This window comes from Malania oleifera, chromosome 11 (assembly GCF_029873635.1).
Source record: "Malania oleifera isolate guangnan ecotype guangnan chromosome 11, ASM2987363v1, whole genome shotgun sequence".
NCBI classification, from domain to species: Eukaryota; Viridiplantae; Streptophyta; class Magnoliopsida; order Santalales; family Ximeniaceae; genus Malania; species Malania oleifera.
Genome location: NC_080427.1, coordinates 65921809 through 65942161, shown reverse-complemented (window position 1 = coordinate 65942161; position 20353 = coordinate 65921809). Strand labels below are relative to the sequence as shown.

Genomic DNA, 20353 nt, shown 5'->3' with positions numbered 1-20353 from the left:
AAATGTGACAGACATGTTGGGACTGACGCAATTCAATTTGGACCTTGCATGCTCGAATTGGACACCTAGGTGCTTAAAATTAACTAATTTTACTAAGTTTGTTTGTATTCTAACTTTACTTCTAAGTGGGGAAAAAGCTCTAGGGGAGGAGTTTTTGGGTACCGCCAGATCTAGCACGTCTAGTTCAATGTGACGGACATGTTGGGATTGACTCTGTTGACTTTATAAGTCCTATACCATTTTGATTATGACAAATCCAAAGTATCTTACTTGTGCATCTAGTGCTTGAACAAATATTTCTCTTAGAAGGCACATAGAGTCAAGGTATAATCAAAGCCATGAGGATCTCAAAGCTCACTACATGATGGCTATCAGAAGAGCAAAAAGAATAAAGATATTTTATGTTGTATTGTAATGCATTTAAGTACTTGTCTATGTTGGAATTGGTGTAATCACAAAACGCCCGGGGGGGGGGGGAATTGGAGATTTTAAAAAATTATAGGTCAAGTGTTCTATTTTAAATCCGCAATCAGTATATGATTACGCGCCAAAATTGTGTGATTTTACATTTAAATTCATGCATTAAATATCATAATTTTAATTAAATGCCCGATTTTGTCTAATATTTTAATCATTGAGCTCACCCGATAATTTTAAGATAATTACCCTAATTGTTCCCGAACATTTATGGACACTTGGGTTTTGTTATTGCGGGATAGTTTTTTGACATTAAATTTGAAATTAGAATGTACGTGGGTCGTGAGCATGTAGAGTTGCCGTATATGTAAAGCAGAGTCCAAATCAACACCGTGAGCATTTGGGATTTTCCTGAACGTTTAAAGGATAATTTTTGGAAGCCGAGCTATGCATGCAAAGAGAGGTTGTTTTTGACACTACTTATTAATTTATGCGTAACTCTATCATACGATCTTTGATTCAAATGATTCAAAATTATATAAGAAGATAAGAGAACCCTCTACAACTTTCATTTTTTGCGTTGTAAGAAATACTAGCTACATCAAAGTCGAAATTGGACATGAAGTTATCATACGCTGTTTTCATGGACTATTTTGGCATTACTTTGTAATCTGGGCGTAACTTTCTCGTCTGAACTCCGATTGAGATAATTCAAAATGTTAGAAAAAGCTTAGGAAATTCTTTACAATTTTTGTCTTTTTATCTTTGATAGTTACGGGCTATAGAAGGGTCAAAATAGGGATTGTGCACTAAAAAGATAAAGGGGAAGAAACAAGAAAAGAAAAGAAAAGAAAAGCATAAAAAAATAAAAAATAAAAGGTGATTTGACCTGGCCATGCAGTCGGGTCCTCTTGGTGGTGCACTGGATTGAATTGGATGTATAGGAAGGTTTAAGAAAAAAGGTGGGGCATGAAAGCACAAAGAAAAGCGGAGGAAAATAGGGTTTTTGGAAGAAATTTTTTTAGGATGCCGAACAGGGGGGAGCCGCTACAGCTCTAGGGAGGAATTATTTTTGGGACACACATAGGAGGCCGAGAGGAGAAACTAGGAGGTCTTCTTTTCGGGTGCTGCGCAGACACAACACACGAGCAGCAAGGGTGGTTGGCGATAAGCTGAAAAGTTAAGATTTTTTTGGGAACAGGTAAGCGATGAACAATGGTGGTGCTCAGGCTGTTCGCGGCGCGCAACAACGGTGTTGTGGGTGTTGTTTTGTCTTCTACTCTCCAAATAAAAGAAAGCATGGTGAAATCGTTTATGTTTGATTTAATTTTTAACGTGAACTAACTTTTTTATTCCAAGAAAACGATGTAGTCCAGTTTTAAACTATGCTTGCTCTTCGATGCTAATCTAAAGTAGTTTTCTTTAATATTTATCTATGTTATTATGCTCTTAAGGCTTTTAATTAACTAGCCATTAATTAGATCTTATGATTTGCTACTGAAAGGGGGAATTACACGATTGATCTTGGATAATTCAGCGTAGGTGAATGTAAAGATCGAAATACTTATATGAACTTACGTAGTATAAAAAAATCGAGGGTCTTATTGCATTCTTGCGTTATTAATTTGTATATTCTTATGTTAAATAATAAACAAGAATAGGTTCTGATTGACTATCGAAGGAGGCTTTTCAAAAAATTGGAGATTCCCTAACAAACAGAGAAAACAAAGTCGAATTAGCTAGATGAGAAAAGCATAGTGAGAAACTAGGAGAAATCGGTTTCTTAGAAGTTTTCACCCTCATAATGTTGATACGTAGCAACCAATTTTATTTTCCCTTAAATAGTTTATTTAAAGTATCCTTATTTCAATTTCGCATTCTAAAATTATAATCTTTCTAAATAAAATCAAGATTAGTATAATTTCAGTACTTGGTAAAATTAAGACACCAATCTATGGGGACGATACTCTTCACATACTATATTATAAAACTAAGATACTGTGCACTTGCAGTTTTGCACTGATCAAGTTTTTGGCTCCGTTACCGGGGATTGAGTTTTTCTTATATTTGCCAATATCGATACAAAGTAATCTTGGTTTTAATTTAGAATTATATATATATATATATATTATTACTTTTCTTTTTATTTTATTTCTTCTTTATTTCAGGTGTACTTTTTATGTTGGATGCGCTGTGCTAGAACTCGTGTCATCATTCCTTTTGATCCAAAAATTGAAAGAACACTTAGAGCAGTAAGAAAGAAGAAGAAGGTACTAGCCATGGAGAATGGACAAGATAATATGCAGCCACGCTCCTTGAAGGATTATGTACGGCCAGTTGTGAATGACAACTATTCAGGTATCAGAGGCCAGCCTATTAATTCCAACAATTTTGAGCTCAAACTCGCATTAATCAGCAAGGTGCAGTAGGCCCAATTCAGTGGATCACCACTTGATGATCCCAATATCCATCTGGCGATGTTTCTGGAGATTTGTGACACTGTAAAGATCAATGGTGTTATTAAAGACACTATTAGACAAAGCAAAAACAGCTCAACTCAGGAGTGAGATTAGTCAATTCAAGCAACATGATTTTGAATCACTCTATGAAGCTTGGGAAAGGTATAAGGATTTGATTTGACGCTGCCCACAATATGGATTACCGGATTGGTTGCAAATTTAAATGTTCTATAATGGGTTAAATTGGCAAACTCAGACTTTAGTTGATGCTGCGTCTAGGGAAACTTTGATGTCAAAGACACCTGAGAGTGCGACTACTCTTTTGGAATAAATGACCTCAAATAACTATCAATGGCCAACTGAAAGAACTATGGCTAAGAAAGTTGCTGGAATTAATGAATTGGAGCCGTTTGCTGCACTTTCAGCTCAAGTTCCTTCTCTGTCTCATCAGATTTCAGCTTTGACAACCCAAAGGATACCACAAAGTGTAGAATATGTGGTAGCTACAAGTAGGACAAATCCGAGCAATGGAGTGAGTCAAGAACAGGTTCAATACATCAACAATCGAAACTACAACTATCGTGGTGATCCTTTGCCACAATATTACCATCCAGGGCTTCGAAATCATAAGAATTTGTCTTATGGAAGTACAAGGAATGTGCTACAACCTCCTCCAAGACTTGAAAGTCAACAAATCGAGAAGAAGATGACACTTGAGGAAGCCATGGTATCATTTGTTGAGGAGACAAAAGCAAGGTTTAAAAATACTGATTCACAGTTGGATTATATTGAGACTCATTGCAGCAATATGGGAGCCACTGTGAAGAATCTTGAAATGCAAATTAGGCAACTGGCCACGACCATCAATACCCAACAGAGAGGAACTTTTCCTAATAACACAAAAGTGAATCTAAAGGAACAATGCAAGGTCATCACGCTTAGGAGTGGAAAAGAAATTAAGAAATCACCATCAAAGGAAACCATGTCCACACCTACAGCTGAAAATAATGGCCAAGGCAAGAATAAAGTGGAAGAAGACGAAATTGTGGATGACACACCAAGAGAGATGGACACGCCTCCAGCAATTTCATTTCCTGACAATCCTCCTCTTCTCTCTACACCACTTCCTTATCCTCAATGTTTTCAAAAACAAAAATTAGATAAGCAATTTTCTAAGTTTTTGAAAAAATTTTTAAAAAAATCACATAAATATTCCTTTTGCAGATGTCTTAAAACAAATGCCAAATTATGTCAAATTCCTGAAGGTCATCATTTCAAAGAAAAGAAGGTTGGAGGAGTTCAAAACAGTGAAGCTTACTAAAGAGTGTACTGCTATTCTTCAAAATAAATTGCCTCAAAAATTAAAAGATCCAAGGAGTTTTACTTTACCTTGCACTATTTTTTATAAAGTTTTATGTGATCTTGGTGTTAGCATTAATCTTATGCCACTTTCTGTTTGCAGGAAATTGGGACTTGGAGAGATGAAACAAACAACCATTTCTTTACAACTAGAAGACAGATTCATCAAGTATCCACATGGAATCATAGAAGACGTATTGGTAAAAGTGTACAAATTCATTTTTCCTATTGATTTTGTGGTGTTAGATATGGAGGAAGACCAAGAAGTTCCACTAATTCTTGGCTGACCATTCTTGGCCACTGGAATGGCTTTAATTGATGTTTAAAAGGGTGAGTTAACATTAAGAGTGGACAAGGAAGAGGTTATGTTCAACATCTACCAAGACATGAGAATCCCAGAAGATCCAAGCACTTACTTTCGGATAGATGTCATTTAGTAAGGTGTAGAAAAAGTCTTTCAAAAAGATGTACCAGTTGATCACCTAGAACGATCCTTGCAGCAGATTACAACACAGCAGTGTGTGGGGAGGCTAGAACCTATGGTAGCAAAGACGGAGTCTGTAATCTCTAAAGAAAAGATGCAGCAACCTATATCTCCCGACTTGAAGCAATTCCCTGAGCATCTTCGCTACACGTTCTCAGGTGATGCGTATGAAAATGCAAAAATCTACAAAGAGTAGATGAAGAAATGGTATGACAAACTGATTCTTAGGCGTGATTTTTCTCTAGGACAACAAGTTCAACTCCTAAACTCAAGAATAAAACTCTTCCCGAGTAAGTTGAGGTCAAGATTGACAGGTCCTTATACAATTGACAAAGTTTTCCCTTTTGGAGCAATATACTTGAAGGACAAGACAAGGAATATATTTAGAGTTAATGGTCAGAGATTGAAGCATTACTATGGAGAACAAATAGAGAGGAATTGTGCATTTATTCCTCTTGGAAATCCTGGTTGATGAAGATTGAAAAGTCTGGCTAGAGACGTTAAAACAAGCGCTTATGGGAGGCAACCCAAAGAGTTTTTCTTTTGTTTATTTCTTTTATCTTTATTACATTATTTATTTATCTATTCGCTTTTGAATAATTTACATTTTTGATATAGGTCTATTTGGAACAAGTAAAAGCTGAAAATTTAATTCCTCGACGAATTCACCAAGAAACCAAGGAAGCTCCTTTCTTTTCTTTGATCTTTCTCATCTTTGTATAACATTGAAAAAAAAAATGTGAATATGGAGGATTAGGCCATGAGTGACACTACTTATGCCTTTCACATACTTGCATATAACCTAGGAGTACACACTTGAGTCATTTATGTGTAGTTTCTTTTTATATGGCTAAACTAGGAATTATAACTCATTGAAGGTTAATTAGTGGTTCAATTGTGTTAATTTGGCTATATAAACTCTTGTATCTACATGGTATCTCTTGAGGTTAAAAAAAATACATGTTCACGTGACTTGTAGCACTTAGGGTTCCTTGTGAATGCTGAGAGAGCGCCCATGGCGACTTTGACACCTTGTGAGGTACTGTTGAGCCATTTATCATTCTTTTGAGTTTTTAACATCAACTTAGAGTTCATGAAACTCAATTTTCCCTATTTTTTTCTGAATATTCTTTGTACACTAGTCTTGGTTTTTGACTTGCTAGCCTAGGGGTGACATCTAGTGGGGAGATAGAAACCTAGGTCTTATAGCCTACTCAAGATGTGAAGGCTGAACCACCCTAGAAATAAACTTATTTCATGGACTCTTGTTCAAGCTTAATGCACATGGGTGGTATGAAAACAATAAAATAAGTGCTATGATTGTCCTAACTGGCCATGAAAAGAAAGAAATTGAAAAATGAGCAGAAGAAAGAAGAAGAGAAATAGAAATACTCCAGAAAAGGTGAAAGATTAGTACCTACTCCACACAACTACAACAACAGTCAGGGACACGACACATGTTCTCCACATATGAAGACTCTTCACCCACCTAATTCCTCAGATGTATTCACGTCTAGTTTGTGAATAAGTTGATCTAGGATGGTCTTGGTTGGATATAGCGAGTAGGTGAGAAGATGCTAGAGTGAAGGAACCGACACCTTGTAAATAGGTTGTATCTTTTTCAGACTAATCCACTCCGTACATTGAGCATTGTTCCTTACAGTATATGGGATGTTTGATCATGACAATCCTCCTCACATACGATGAGTGAAACATCTTTTTTAAGTGTTTTTTAGGGTATACCAGTTAGGCCGAATCAAAACGACCGTTCTGTAGTTGTCCATGGATATTCTGGGTGTAACAAATCATACACATTACACATGTCTCGAGAGTTCACCTATTTTTACTCGAATTTATATGGCTATATTAACTCTGATTTGTTATTGCTAGTTAATTTTATGTGAGTATAATGTTCTTAATGACTATACAATGATGAAACTTGTGTGAGTGATTTGTTTCAAAATTGCTGGTTAATTTTGGTGTATGAATGAGCTTGTGCGTAATTTGATGATATTCATATATGTGAAAAGGTATGGTTGTGCTACATGTGCGTTCATTCACTGAAATTGATATGGCACCACCCTGGATTGCATTCACGTTATTTGCTACAGACTAGCAAAATGTTAGTTGGGGGGTGTGATTATGCACCAAAGTTGCGTAATTATGCATTTAAATTCATGCATTAAAGATCATAATTTTAATTAAATGCTCGATTTTGTCTAATATTTTAATCATTGAGCTCACCCAATAATTTTAAGATAATTACCCTATTTGTTGTCGAACATTTATGGACACTCGTATTTTATTATTGCAGGATAGTTTTTTGACATTAGATTTGAAAATAGAATGTGCGTGGGTCGTAAGCATGTAGTGTTTCCGTGTACGTGAAGCGGAGTTCAAATCAAGACCGTGAACGTCCGGGATTTTCATGAACATTTAAAGGATAATTTTCAGAAGCCGAGCTATGCACGTAAAGAGAGACTATTTTCAACACTGCTTCATAATTTAAGTGTAACTCTCTCATCCGACCTCCAATTTAGATGATTAAAAATGATATAAAAATCTAAGATAACCCTATACAACTTTCATGTTTTGCATTTTGAGAAATACTGGTTGCATCAAAGTCGAAATCGGACGTGAAGTTATCATATGTTGTTTTCACGAACTATTTCGGCATTACATCGTAATCTATGCGTAACTTTCTCATCCAGACACCAATCAAGATAGTTCAAAATGTTGTCGAAAGCCAAGAAAATTCTCTACAATTTTCATGTTTTGAGCTTTGAGAGTTATGGATTGTAAGAGGGTCAAAATAGGGATTGTGCACTGAAACAAAAAGGGGAAGAAACAAGAAAAGAAAATGAAATAAAATTAAAAAAAATAAAAGAATAAAAAATAAAAGGTGATTTGACCTGGCGATGCAGCCGGGTCCTCTTGGTGGTGCGCTTGGTTGAATTGGATGGATAGGAGGCTTCAAGAAAAAAGGTGGGGCGTGAGGGCACAAACAAGAGTGGAGGAAAATAGGGTTTTTGGAAGAATTTTTTTTTAAGAGGCCAAACAGGGGGGGGGGGGGAGCATCTACAGCTCTAAGGAGGAATTATTTTTAGGACACACGCATAGGAGGCCGAGAGGAGCAGCTGGGAGGTTTTCTTTTGGGGTGCTTCGCAAACACAACACATGAACAGCAAGGGTGGTTGGTGGTACGCTGAAAAGTTAAGATCTTTTCAGGGATTGGTAAGCAGTGAACAACGACGGTGCTTAGGGTGTTTGCGGCGTGCAACGGTTGTGCTATGGGTGTTTTTTTGTCTTCTACTCTCCAAATAAAAGAAAACATGGTAAAATTGTTTATGTTTGATTTAATTTTTGGCATTAACTAATTTTTTTATTCTAGGAAAACGATGTAACCCAGTTTTAAACTATGCTTGCTCTTCGATGCTAATCTAAAGTAGTTTTCTTTATTGTTTGTGTGAGTTATTATGTACTTAATGCTTTTAATTAACTGGCCATTAATTAGATGATGTTGGTCTTGTGATTTGCTACCGAAAGGGGGAATTATAGGATAGATCTTGGATAATTCAGCTTAGGTGAATATAGAGATCGAAATACTTGTATAAACTTACGTAGTATTAAAAAATTGAGGGTTTTATTGCATTCTTGTGTTATTAATTTTCATATTCTTATGTTAAATAATAAACAAGAATAGGTTATGATTGACTATCGAAAGAGGCTTTTGGAAAAATTGGAGATTCGCTAACAAACAGAGAAAACGAAGTCTAATTAGCTAGATGAGTAAAGCATAGTGAGAAACTAGGTGAAATCGGTTTCTTATAAGTTTTCACCCTCATTAATTTGACACGTGACAACAAGTTTTATTTTCCCTTGAATAGTTTATTTAAAGTAGCATTATTTCAATTTCGCATTCTAAAATTATTAATCTTTCTAAATAAAATCAAGATTAGTATAATTTTGGTACTTGGTAAAATTAAGACACCAATTCTTAAGGACGATACTCTTCACATCACTATATTATAAATCTACGATACTGTGCACTTGCAGTTTTGCACCGACCAGTATAACACAACCTATGGTCTATCTATCTAAATATTAATCCTACAGATATATATAAAAGATAAACAACAAAAGTGCCACAGGTTCAGTATTTCTTAACCAACCACCAATTAATATTTAAAGTGCAGAAGCAATAATATTAGCAGGTGAATGTAAACATGCAAATACTGAAATTGAAGAGAATAGGGAAAGAGTGACACTAAATATGTTATCGAGGTTCAAAAATTGTGGTTGCGTCCCCACCTCTAGCTAACCTACCTAAGGATTCCACTAAACCTCACTTACGAGTGGAGCGACACCGATTACAACCTCCTCTTTTTACTAGGCAAGGAATACTCTAACTCACATTAACAGGGTTGAGCCCAACCTATACAACCTCTCCTTCACACAATGGAGTACCTAGTTCTCCTAATCGGGTCTGAACCAATCCGATGCACGTTATAGGCTAGTGCAATCCTCTTCTGACCACATGAACAAATGTGTACAGTAGAGATGCTTCTTACACAAGGAGATATATACAACAATTCAACCAATGCACTCTAGTATGATTGGAAGTTATGCTCAATAGAGTAAGGGTATATTTCTAAATATAATTTTCAATATTTGAAAATGATATATACGTTAAGCACTTCGAAGATTTAAACCCAAATAAAACTTTCTCCAAAAATATTTTTCAAGTGAAGTGTAGGAGAATCTAAGATTTTGCTTTCAAATGATTTTTTCCAAAACAAATAAATATAATCTTTGATAAAAGTGAAATATGAATTATGTACTTTTCTAAGTTCTCAAAAACCTAAAATGATATCTCCAAAAATAATTTAAATATGAAGTGAAGGAGATGTTGGATATTAGCTCACAAAAGATTTTAGCAATAAACACAAAAAGAGCTCGAGTCTTGCAATGAAAATGAAAAAAGACTCACAAACTAAGTAGAGTTTTCCTAACAAATATTTATCAAGTAAAATACTATGGGAAGATCTCTAAGCTAACTCTCAAAAAGAATTTAAAATCAAATGAATAAGAGAGTATAAGCTTTGGGGAAATGTAATGAATAAGCCCCACAAAAACAAAAACAAACACTCTTTAATTTGCAACTAATATGCAAATAAGGAGTATGAAGATGATCATGCTCTCTTCTCAAAAATAATTTTGCAAGAAAGAATATAAGAGAAAATGTATATTATGCTTGAAAATTGAAAGTATGTAGCAATAAAAGAACAATAAGTTTCAAAGAGAATTTTTCTAATCAAATTGCTAATTCAGCTGCTAATTAGGAGAAATGATGGGGTATATATAAGATTCCCAAAAATTATGACCGTTAGGGACACAGTGAGAATTTTAGAATTTGTTTAATTAAAAATAAATACTGATTAGCACAGTAAAAATTCTGGAACCTGAGAGGTTTGGTCGATTGGTGCTAGGGCCAGTCGGCCGACAACACTTAGAAAATTTTGAATTAAATCTTGGGTTCTTTTGTCCATGGAAGGTGTCTGGTTGGCTGGCCAAGGCGATTTGCCGAACCCTCGTAGGTTTGATCGACCAAGCCTAAGGCCGGTTTGCCGAGAGGACAAGGTTAGTCGGCTGTCCAAGTTTAAAGTGTAGATGTCAATCGGCCGAGGTTTAAGAAACAAACCAAATTTGAGGTCAAGAGGCCGAGCATTTATGTGTAAAAGAGAACCAGTCGGCTGACCAATAAAAATATTAAAAATAAAGGTTCTGTCGATTGAGTGGATTTGAACACTAAAAGTTCGGTCGACCGAGGCCATATAAAATATGATTTTGGCTTAGTTTTGTCCTAAAACTTTTTCAACTCCTTGTCAATAAGCTATTTTGAATTTAAATGGTTTTGGAACCTAATGGTCAATCTATGGTCATTGAGCATTCAATCCTATCATTCATGCAATGCACTATTACAGACAATATAAATTATTACAAACCCAAAATTTGAATATAATACAATTCAAAAAGTTTGGTCTTCATTCCTTTTGCTCTTCAAAAGCCATCCTGTGGTTGGATCTTTGAGGTCCTCACGGCTTCCATTTGTACCTTACCATCCATGCATGCTAAATTATGATCCTGCTTAAATGCTCAATGCACAGGTAAGTTACTTTATATTTTTCATAATCAAAATGAGTTAGGACTCAAAAAGTCAACAATCTATAATAATGCATTTCATGTATGATGGGATTGAAAACTCAACAAAGACCATAGACTAACCATAGGTCCCAAAACTTTTCATGAAAAAAACCCTCTAACTAAAAAGTCATACTCATACACACAGGGAAAAAAATGTTTTAAAGCCATTATTAGGGCAAAAACCTAGGTGTTCAAAGACCTCGGTTGACTGACCGTTACTAGTTCAAACTAGCTTAGTCGACCGACCATGCCACGAGGACAATAATTGAAATTTTGCTCAAGCTCAGTGTTGACTTTTTGAGTCCGATCCCAGGTTTTGATAATGAAAACCACAAGTTACTAATGTGTGTGCCTAAGTATTTAAACAAGTTAATCATTCAGATCACACACATGAAACTAAAATGGAAGCCAGAAAGACCTTGAATGAGCACATATTCTTGGAATATTCCATGGAAATATGAAGAGCAAAGAAGATGACGTGTTCATCTTTATTTGTAAATGCATTCATTATTCTTGGGTCTGTAATAATTATTATGGTCTGTAATAATGCATCTGCATGCATGATAGGTTTATGTTCAAAGGTCATAGTCTGACCATAAGGAAATCAAACGACCATAGAAAAGACTTCGGCCGACCGATGCCAGTTTTTTAGGCTTAATTGAAAAGCCTAGGTCGTAGCCTGACCCTAGGTCCTTACACATCACTTAGAAATTCCCTCTATCTTACAAGTCATATCTATGAAAACATGGGTAAATTTTTTAATCTCAAATAGGACAAAAATAGGGCTTTAGGCGACTAAACCTAGAATGGAAAAAATGGTTCGGGCGACTGAATGTTCAAAAGGTCAAAAGTTTATCAAGCCTCTGGTGACCGAACTTAAATTGAAAGAACTATCCTTAGTCAACCGAATATTTAAAAGGCACTTTTCCACTGTCCCCAAGCGAAAAAACGTTTAGTTCAAAATAGGCTCAGGCGATCGAAATGTGAAATTTGGCAGACCAAACTACTCACCGAACAACTGAATCTCAAACGTTTGGGAAATCGCCTTGGCTTCAGCCAACCAAACTCACTATTAGGCACCTGAACCCAAAAGATGACCTTTTCCCTATGTGTCTCTTCGGGCAACCGAATCTCTCGAGTTGAAAAGTTTTACCTCGGATAAATCAAGGTTAAAATTAATTAAATCCAATTAAACATTTTCTAAAATTCCCCTTGTGGACCCAAAGGTTATATTTTCATGAAAATCTATAAATACCTCCTCATTTATCTTAATTAGTAAGGGATTAGGAAAATCATTAGCCAAAAAATTCTCTGAAATTCTTTTTGTTTATACTACACATTTTGATCAAATTCTTTCTATCTTTCAAAAATACATTTGCTCATCCTCCTTACACTTTGATTTGAAAAACATTTTTTAAGGAGAATCATTTATTTATACTCCTTGTTTGTAACTAGAAAGGGAGTTTGAATTTTTTATTATTGTGCATATTTCCCTTCATCTCCAAGCATACAACTCTCATCTTGCATAATCTTTTGAAAAATATTTTTGAGGGTTAGCTTCGAGAATTTGTCCCATAGTATTTCATATTGATAAATATTGATTGGGAAAACTATATATTTGCTTGAGATCTTGCATCCTCATTGCAAGTATCTAAAGCTTGCATATTATTATTGATATATATCATATCTTTGCAAGCTTTAATCCAAATCTCCATTGAGCATTATATCGAAAAATATTTGTTAAGAATATTTGATTAGGATTCCCAAGTTCCTTTGATTATATGTTAATTATATTATTTTGAATCAAAGGCTTTACTCACACATACATTGATATACACAAATTGTTGTGAGTTGATATATCACTTGACCAATCTCACCTAAGCATAAATACTATTATATGTGAGTGCATTATTTATTGTTTATGCATATTGGTACATATCTGCTTATTGGAGAAGCACATATATTGTACACAAAATTTGTGTTTCATTATTTGTTGTATTCCAGACGTGGATTGAGGGGGTCTTAATTCAGCCCGTAAGGATTGGTTGTAAAAGTTGAGGTCAGCCCTGGTAATTTGACCTGGTATTGTAAAGGGTGTCGCTCCACCCGGTAAGCGAGCATTAGTGGAATCCTCAAGCTCGCAAGATGAGGCGGGGACATAGACAATATTGGCTGAACCCCGATAACATATCTGTCTCAGTTTTATTTTTTGCAATTTAATTTCTACACATGTATGTTAATATTTATTGCTCTGAATGTTTGATATACTGAGTTTGCTTTAATTTCCAATGTATCTACTTAGTAGTTTATCTGTTGAATTGGTATGCGTTTTAGACAGACCCTAGGTTGAGGAATACTGCTGTTGGATTAGTTATACCAAGGAAGAAATAATTTTAAATTCCCAATTCACCCCCCCCCCTTAGGAATACAAAAATTCCAACACTCGGCTGATCGACCAATTTTTCTCCTAATATTCCTTAGCCGGCCGAACCTACTAAGACTCAAAAATCATGTTTTTGCTCAGCCAACTGGCTATTTGCTCAGTCGACCAAACCTACGAAGGTTTGGAAATCGCCTTTAGCTCAGCCGACTAACTTTCGTAAAAAAATTTGAAAAATAGACTCAAGTCAGCCGACCGGTGAGTTGCTCAGTCGACCGATCCTCTTGGAAAGACCAATTTTTGCTTAAGGTCGGCCAAATGGCACCTTCTCCAGTCAATCAACCCTCTCAGGTTGCTCAATATTTTTCAACGCTAAACAAAATTATTTTTGTAATTAAATTTTTCTAAAATACCCATCGTGTCCCTAACGGTCATAATTTTTGGGAAATTCTATATATAGCCCATTACAAAACTTGATTAGCACTTCAATTAGCTAAGAAATCCTCTCAAAATATTTTGTGCTATTCTTGTTATACTCTCACATTCAAGCATTCATTTCACTCTCTTTCTCATATTTGTTTGCAAAATCTTCTTTGAACTTTGAAAGAGAGCATTAAACTCATCTTCCTCACTTGCATATTGATTGCAACTTGAAGAGAGGTTGAGTACTCATTCTTGAGAGCATTATACATTCATTTCAGAAGCTTACACTCTCATTTGTTTACTCATACTTGAATATTATTTTTTAGAGAGTAAGATTGAGTTCTTCCCATATTATTTGACCCATAATTTCTTTTGGGAGAACTCTTTACAGCTTGTGAATCTTTGCATCTTCGTTGCAAGATTCAAAAGCTTATTTGGTGATTATTGAAAAAATATTTTATAAGCTAATCTACAATATCTCCTATACTTCATATTTGAAAAATACCCTTTGGAGATATTATTTGGGTTCTTAAGATCTTTGAAAATACACTTACTGAAAATACTATATTTGAATCAAAGATCATCTTGAGCATCATCTCTCACATTATTTCATACGTATATATATATATATATATATATATATATATATATATATATATATATATAACTAATATATATACATATATTAGAGAGATATCATATAAACTTTATTGAGCTCAATCTCCCATCATACAAGAGTGCATTGAGCTTCATTTTATACACATTTGCTCATTATAAGAGCACTTTACTTGTACACAAAAACTTTCAAATTGTTGTATTCCCAGCGTGTGGTATCGTCGGAAGAGGAATACACCATCCTGTAAGGTGTACCAGTTTGGCTCTAACCCGTTTAGGTGAGTTAGGAAGTATTGTCCTATAAGGAGTAGTGTAAAAGGCATCATTGCCCCCGGTTAAGTGACATTTAGTTAATCCTCAAGTAGGTTGGCATGAGGCGAGGACGTAGGCACGGTTGCCGAACCTCGATAAAAACCAAGTGTCGTTCTTTCCTTATACTCTTTATTTTTTTTTTTTTCGTATTTTCTTGCTTATCTTTATCTGTTGAGATTACTGCATTTGTTTTAAATACTGATTTGCGATTGTTTGGGAAAAACTGAAATTGTTATAACTATTTAAATTATCTGGACGTTCATATATCTTCTAAATTGATAATTGATTAGAAAGACCCAAGTTTGTGAAATACTGATTGCTAGTGTAATTTGGCCAAAAATTTTTAAAATATCCAATTCACCCCCTCCCCCTCTTGGGATTACACCAAAAATCACAAAATCAAATTAGTTTGAACCTCGTATGCTCGAATTAGACACCTGGGTGGTTAAATTCAATTAAGTTAACTAAGTTCACCTCAAAGGGCATAATTTTCAATTAGTATGATATTTTTAGGCATCGTCAGCTCCGGCACGTAAAGCTCAATGTTACGGAGGTATCGGGACTGACCACACTCGGTTGGGACCTCGTATGCCTGAATTGGACACCTAGGTACTTAAAATGAACTAAATTTACTAAGTTTGTTTGTATTCTAACTTTGCTTCTAAGTGGTATAAGACTCAATAGACAATTGTTAAGTTATTTTTTTGGTTGGATTAAATTAGTCTATCTTTCAAGAAAGTTTGTTTAATGAAACTTGAAAGTTGTGTAGAAGTAGTATTTATTTTTAGCAACAAAAAATTATCACCCCTTTGTTAGGTTAGAAATTATTGATTTCGCACATTTTTCCTAACTTATGAATAAAATATCCATCTTTTTTGTAGTTAAACTATCGAGAAAGAAAATAAAGAATGATGTAACAATTTTTGAATGTTCAATCAAAACTGTCTTTTGGATAGTCAGTTTTAGTTTACATAAATTAGTGTATTGCATGCATCGGAATAAAACTAACTTTTGGAAAGTCGGTTAGAGGGGTTTTGCGCGTAGTAGCAGTAGTTCACCTAAGAGCTCACAATCACATAACACTTTGCAGAATAATGGGCTACCGAAGTGTTTGTCATCAAAACTTTGGGAAATTGAAATAAGGGGATTTACTAGGAGTTAATATGAATTCAAACTCGTAGGGTGTTTTTAAAGATTTTATAAGTACTGGAAAGACTAAAATTTGTGTACTCTTAGACTTATAATTGTTGCCCGTACAAGGCTTAAAATATTATTTTGATGATAAAAAATAAGAGAAATTTAACATATTTTGTTGAGTAATGATATTTCAGGATTCAATTATATGTATACAAGAATGATCAAACAAAGCTTAAAGAACATTAAAGCATGAATTCAAAGATGATATCTATTAAAGCTTGAAGATCATGAGAGTGTGGGTGTTAAAGAGCTTAAAGTATATCAAAGCTTAAAGAAAAACAAAAGAGCCAAGGAAAAGCAAAGCAAAAGAGCTCAAAGAAAAACAAGAATGAAGACTCAAGCACTTAGAATGTCAAATGTCCTAAGAAGTCTTTATGTAAGTTCTTCATATTTGAATATCTCTTGAAATATGTTGAAGCTCTTTAGGATGCTATATAGACTTAGAGACCAGTTTTTGAAAACTCTGGAAAATAATTTTGAAAAGTCAAAATTGAGTTTTCCAAATAACAAAGGTTTAAAATCTAAAAAAATGAAAGTTTTTGAAAAGATGAACTGCTCACCCGACTGACCTAAACAAGCTTTATTTGCTCAGCCGACTGACAAATCATAACGATTAATTAATCTGTTCAACTAACTAACCCGATTGAAGTGTGTTCAGTCATCCGACTAACAAAGGGTTTGTCAAGCCAACTAACAATATTGAACTGAGTTCAGTCAGCCGACTGACAATTATTTTCTAAATTTATTGGACAAACAAAATGGTCTCAGCCGACTGTCCAGCTGACTAACCTGTACAAAAATGACCCAGTCGAGTGACCCAACCGACTAACCCTATGGGAATTTAAATTTTGAATTTTAATGGAAAAATTCAAAAAATTAGTTTTTCAAATCTAAACGTAATAAAAACTTGGTGGACACTCCAAGTAACTTAGGAAACAAGGAAACTCACCCTAAAAAGTCTATAAATACTCCTTTAACCCAAGGAATCAAATCACCAAGCAAAAAAAATCAACCATCAAGCATCCTACTTTCAATCTTCTTTAAAGCTCACTCTTGCTCATATTCTTGCTGGGAGAATTCTACTGAATTGCTATTGATAAAAAGCCATGGTTCTAACTTGCTAATGAGTTTTTCAAATCCTAAGAAAGAATATAGAGGCCCAAGGGATTATGGTAATTAAATAATAGGAGAAAGAAAAGAAAAATGAATTTTGAAAAGGGATTCAATAGGGTCTCATCGACGAGTGCACAGTGCTCGTCGACGAACAGGTTTCTTGGGCTCGTCGATGTGGACGCGTGTCTCATCGATGAGAACTTACCGAAAGGGTTGTTTCCTAGATTTGAAATTCGTCGGCGAAGGTCAATTGCTCATTGACGAGTCGTGGCTCGTCGATGAGGCCACGTGGACAAGTACTCTATATAAGGCCAAAAATCGTTTTTCTGTTGGAGAATTTCATGCAGAACCCCGTTCTCTCTCTAACTTCATCTCCCCCTCCTTCTCTCTAGGATTTTGGCTTCGTTATTTGCTGGATCAATGATCTGAAGCTGCCATATTACTCCTGAGAAGATTCTCTTCAAGTCTGCTGAAGTAATATGTTGGTTAGGCTAGTTTGGGCACCATCCCAAAATCTGGGTAAGTTAGTATTTTAGGCTTTATAAGTTATTTGGTGTTGTTGGACTAAAGAAAATGTTTTAGATAGTATTATGCTCAAGTTTGGTAGGGGAAAATGCAATTTCAGGGTGTTGAGCTAGGGAACACACGGGTATAGATTTGGAGTCTTTTGGTGGGCTTCATAGTAAGACAGGTATGGGGATAAATTAAGTCAGCATTTTCCATATAATTATTATGAATTAACAACATTTATTTTTAGGAAAATATGTATGATATAGAATTATATTTGGGAATACTGTTGTTGAACAGGGAAATTATTTTAATACATTTATTATGGAAATATAATTTTAGAATAAATTAGGGGTTTATAAGTCTATGTTCATTTGTGTGGTATGAGTACAATATTTTCATGAAAATTATGCTATGTTGAAATATTATGAGTTTTCCCAGATAAGTATGTTATGGCAGTTTTCAGGAAAACCCTAAAAATTGCACGGGAAATATGCTTTAAAGATTATGTTAAATAAAGTAAGAATGTATGTTTAATATGTTATGAATTATGCCGGCGTTAATGTCGTCATTTTACGTTATGTTAGAAAAGGTGTATTCCCAAGAGGGGGCTGAATTGGAATTTTAAATTTTTCTCCTAGATTAAACTAGATGTTAGCTTAGTATATCAACCTAGGGTCTTTCTATGCAGTTCCAAATACGCCGATAAATATAATATGCAGAAATTTAAATCAAGCGCATCATTTATATAATAACATACACGTGCGGTAAATATAAAGTGTGACAATGTACACAAACACACGATATGTTATTGGGGTTCGGCCAACTGTGCCTACGTCCCCGCCTCTAGCTCGCGAGCCCGAGGATTCCACTAAAAGCTCACTTAAGGGTGGAGCAACACGGATTACAACCAGGTCAATTAGCACAAGGCTGACCTCAACCTTAACTAGGTCAATTAGCGGGGCTGACCTCAACCTACACGCCTTGACAGGACGACGCACCTAGCTTTCCTAACCAAGTCTAAGCCAATTCGGGACTATTCCAGTTCTAGTCTCCCTCTCTAAGTTCGTGCTTGGAAATACAATAAATGTGTATATAATCAAATGGTACAATGACTGTGCTTTAGTGTAAAGCAGATATGTACCAAATGCACGCAATAGTATACACCACAATATGATTCAATATATAAGCTCAATGTGGTCAAGATAATTCAACTCTTAAAGGTATTTTCTATCAGTGTAATGTGTACGTGAGAGTGTCAAACAAGCAATCTTTGTTTCACAATATATTCAGCCAATAAGTTCACATAAATATGTCAAGTCTCAAGTATTTCAATCAACAGGATGTCTCAAGCATGCAAGTATCAAATGAAGTGTATGCTTGGTTTGCAAAATATGTGTAATCTTTGTATTCAGCAAGTAATATGTGAGTGAGTGAATACTGCTGCAACAAAGATCACTATTACACGAACAAATATCTCTTCAAATATATTTTTCAGTATAGAGCACAATAGATATTTGAAAGTGATTATGAAAGGATTTTGCAACCAAAATACTATATGATCTTCTCAAGATATTGCGATGAACATACAATCTCAGAAGATCAAATGAAAGTCTTCGTAGGAAAGACTTATTAACAAAGTCTCCCAAGAGTACTTAGGATTCGCTCTTAATAAAATCGTATCAACCAAGCAAGACAAGGAGAGCAAACCTATGGAAACAAACACTCAATCCACTTACGAATGATGTAGGCTCTAATAGAAGGTAAGCATTAGTGAATGAGGATAAAAAATGAGTAGTATAGGCTTTTGGGTTTTCAGAGAATTCTCCCCTGATCAAAGTAGTTAATCCATATATAATTTTCACAAATGATCTTATATATATAGACATGGGAGGAAATATGACCGTTGGAGACCTATTGGGTATTATTAAGAAAGTTTAATGACATTTAAAACATTTTAACCCTATTTAAAAATATTTAACCGTGGTAAAAATTAGGTCCAACCCAAGAGGTCCGGTCGACCAGAAATGTTTCGGTCGACCAAGTCTCACATGGTTCGGTCGACCAAGGGAATTTTGAACTAAAGGCTCGGTCGACCAGGAGAATGCGATTTTTCAATTTTCTGAGGTTCGATCGACCGGGCCATTTTGAACCGGCTGGTTCGGTCGACCAGACTGTTGGGATTTCTCTGAAGGACCCTCGGTCGACCAGGTAGTTGGACTACAAAAGTGGCTCGGTCGACTAGATGATCAAATGTTGACCTAGGGAGGTTTCAGTCGATCGGGGCTTTTTGAACTACCTAGTTCGGTCGACCAGGACCTTGGTCTACTGTTGACCCAGGTCCAGTTCGGTCGACCAAGCCAAAATGAACTATGTTGGCCGGTCGACCGAAAGTGCACCAAGTGTGCATTTCGGTCCCGTTTCGAAACATGCAAACCCTATTCAAGTGCCTAACAAACATATGTGTAAATGTATGTGTCTTAGGGTCATTTATGTCCAAAATTAAGACATCGAAAAAGTTTGGTGTCGGTCGACAAAACCCTAAGGTCTTTCTAAGGTCATTTCTCATTTACGGTTTGTTTGAGCTTACATAGTAAATCATACATGTGATGTGTGTGAGCTTATTACAAACCAGAGTTCTACTTACTATTACAGACCAATTTTCACAAATGAATTATATTACAATTAAGATCGATAATTGGTCTTCAGACTTTACTTGCTTTGTGCCAATCTTGATCTTAACAATCTTAGTTCCTACACAAAACCTCAAACACTCATTAGATACAATGAGTATTTGTCATAATCAAAACCAGGCGTGACCAATAAGGTCAACATTCTCCCCCTTTTTTATGATGACAAATACGACAGGCAAAAATATAGGAT

At 35.2% G+C, this 20353-nt stretch overlaps 1 non-coding gene across 1 annotated transcript; it reads right to left on the bottom strand.

Moving 5' to 3' along the window:
* Positions 1–2970: 2970 nt before the first annotated feature.
* On the bottom strand, positions 2971–3077 carry LOC131143667 (small nucleolar RNA R71). Its single transcript, XR_009133649.1, has one exon. It is a non-coding gene; the product is annotated as a small nucleolar RNA R71 (small nucleolar RNA).
* Between the last annotated feature and the right edge of the window lie 17276 nt (positions 3078–20353).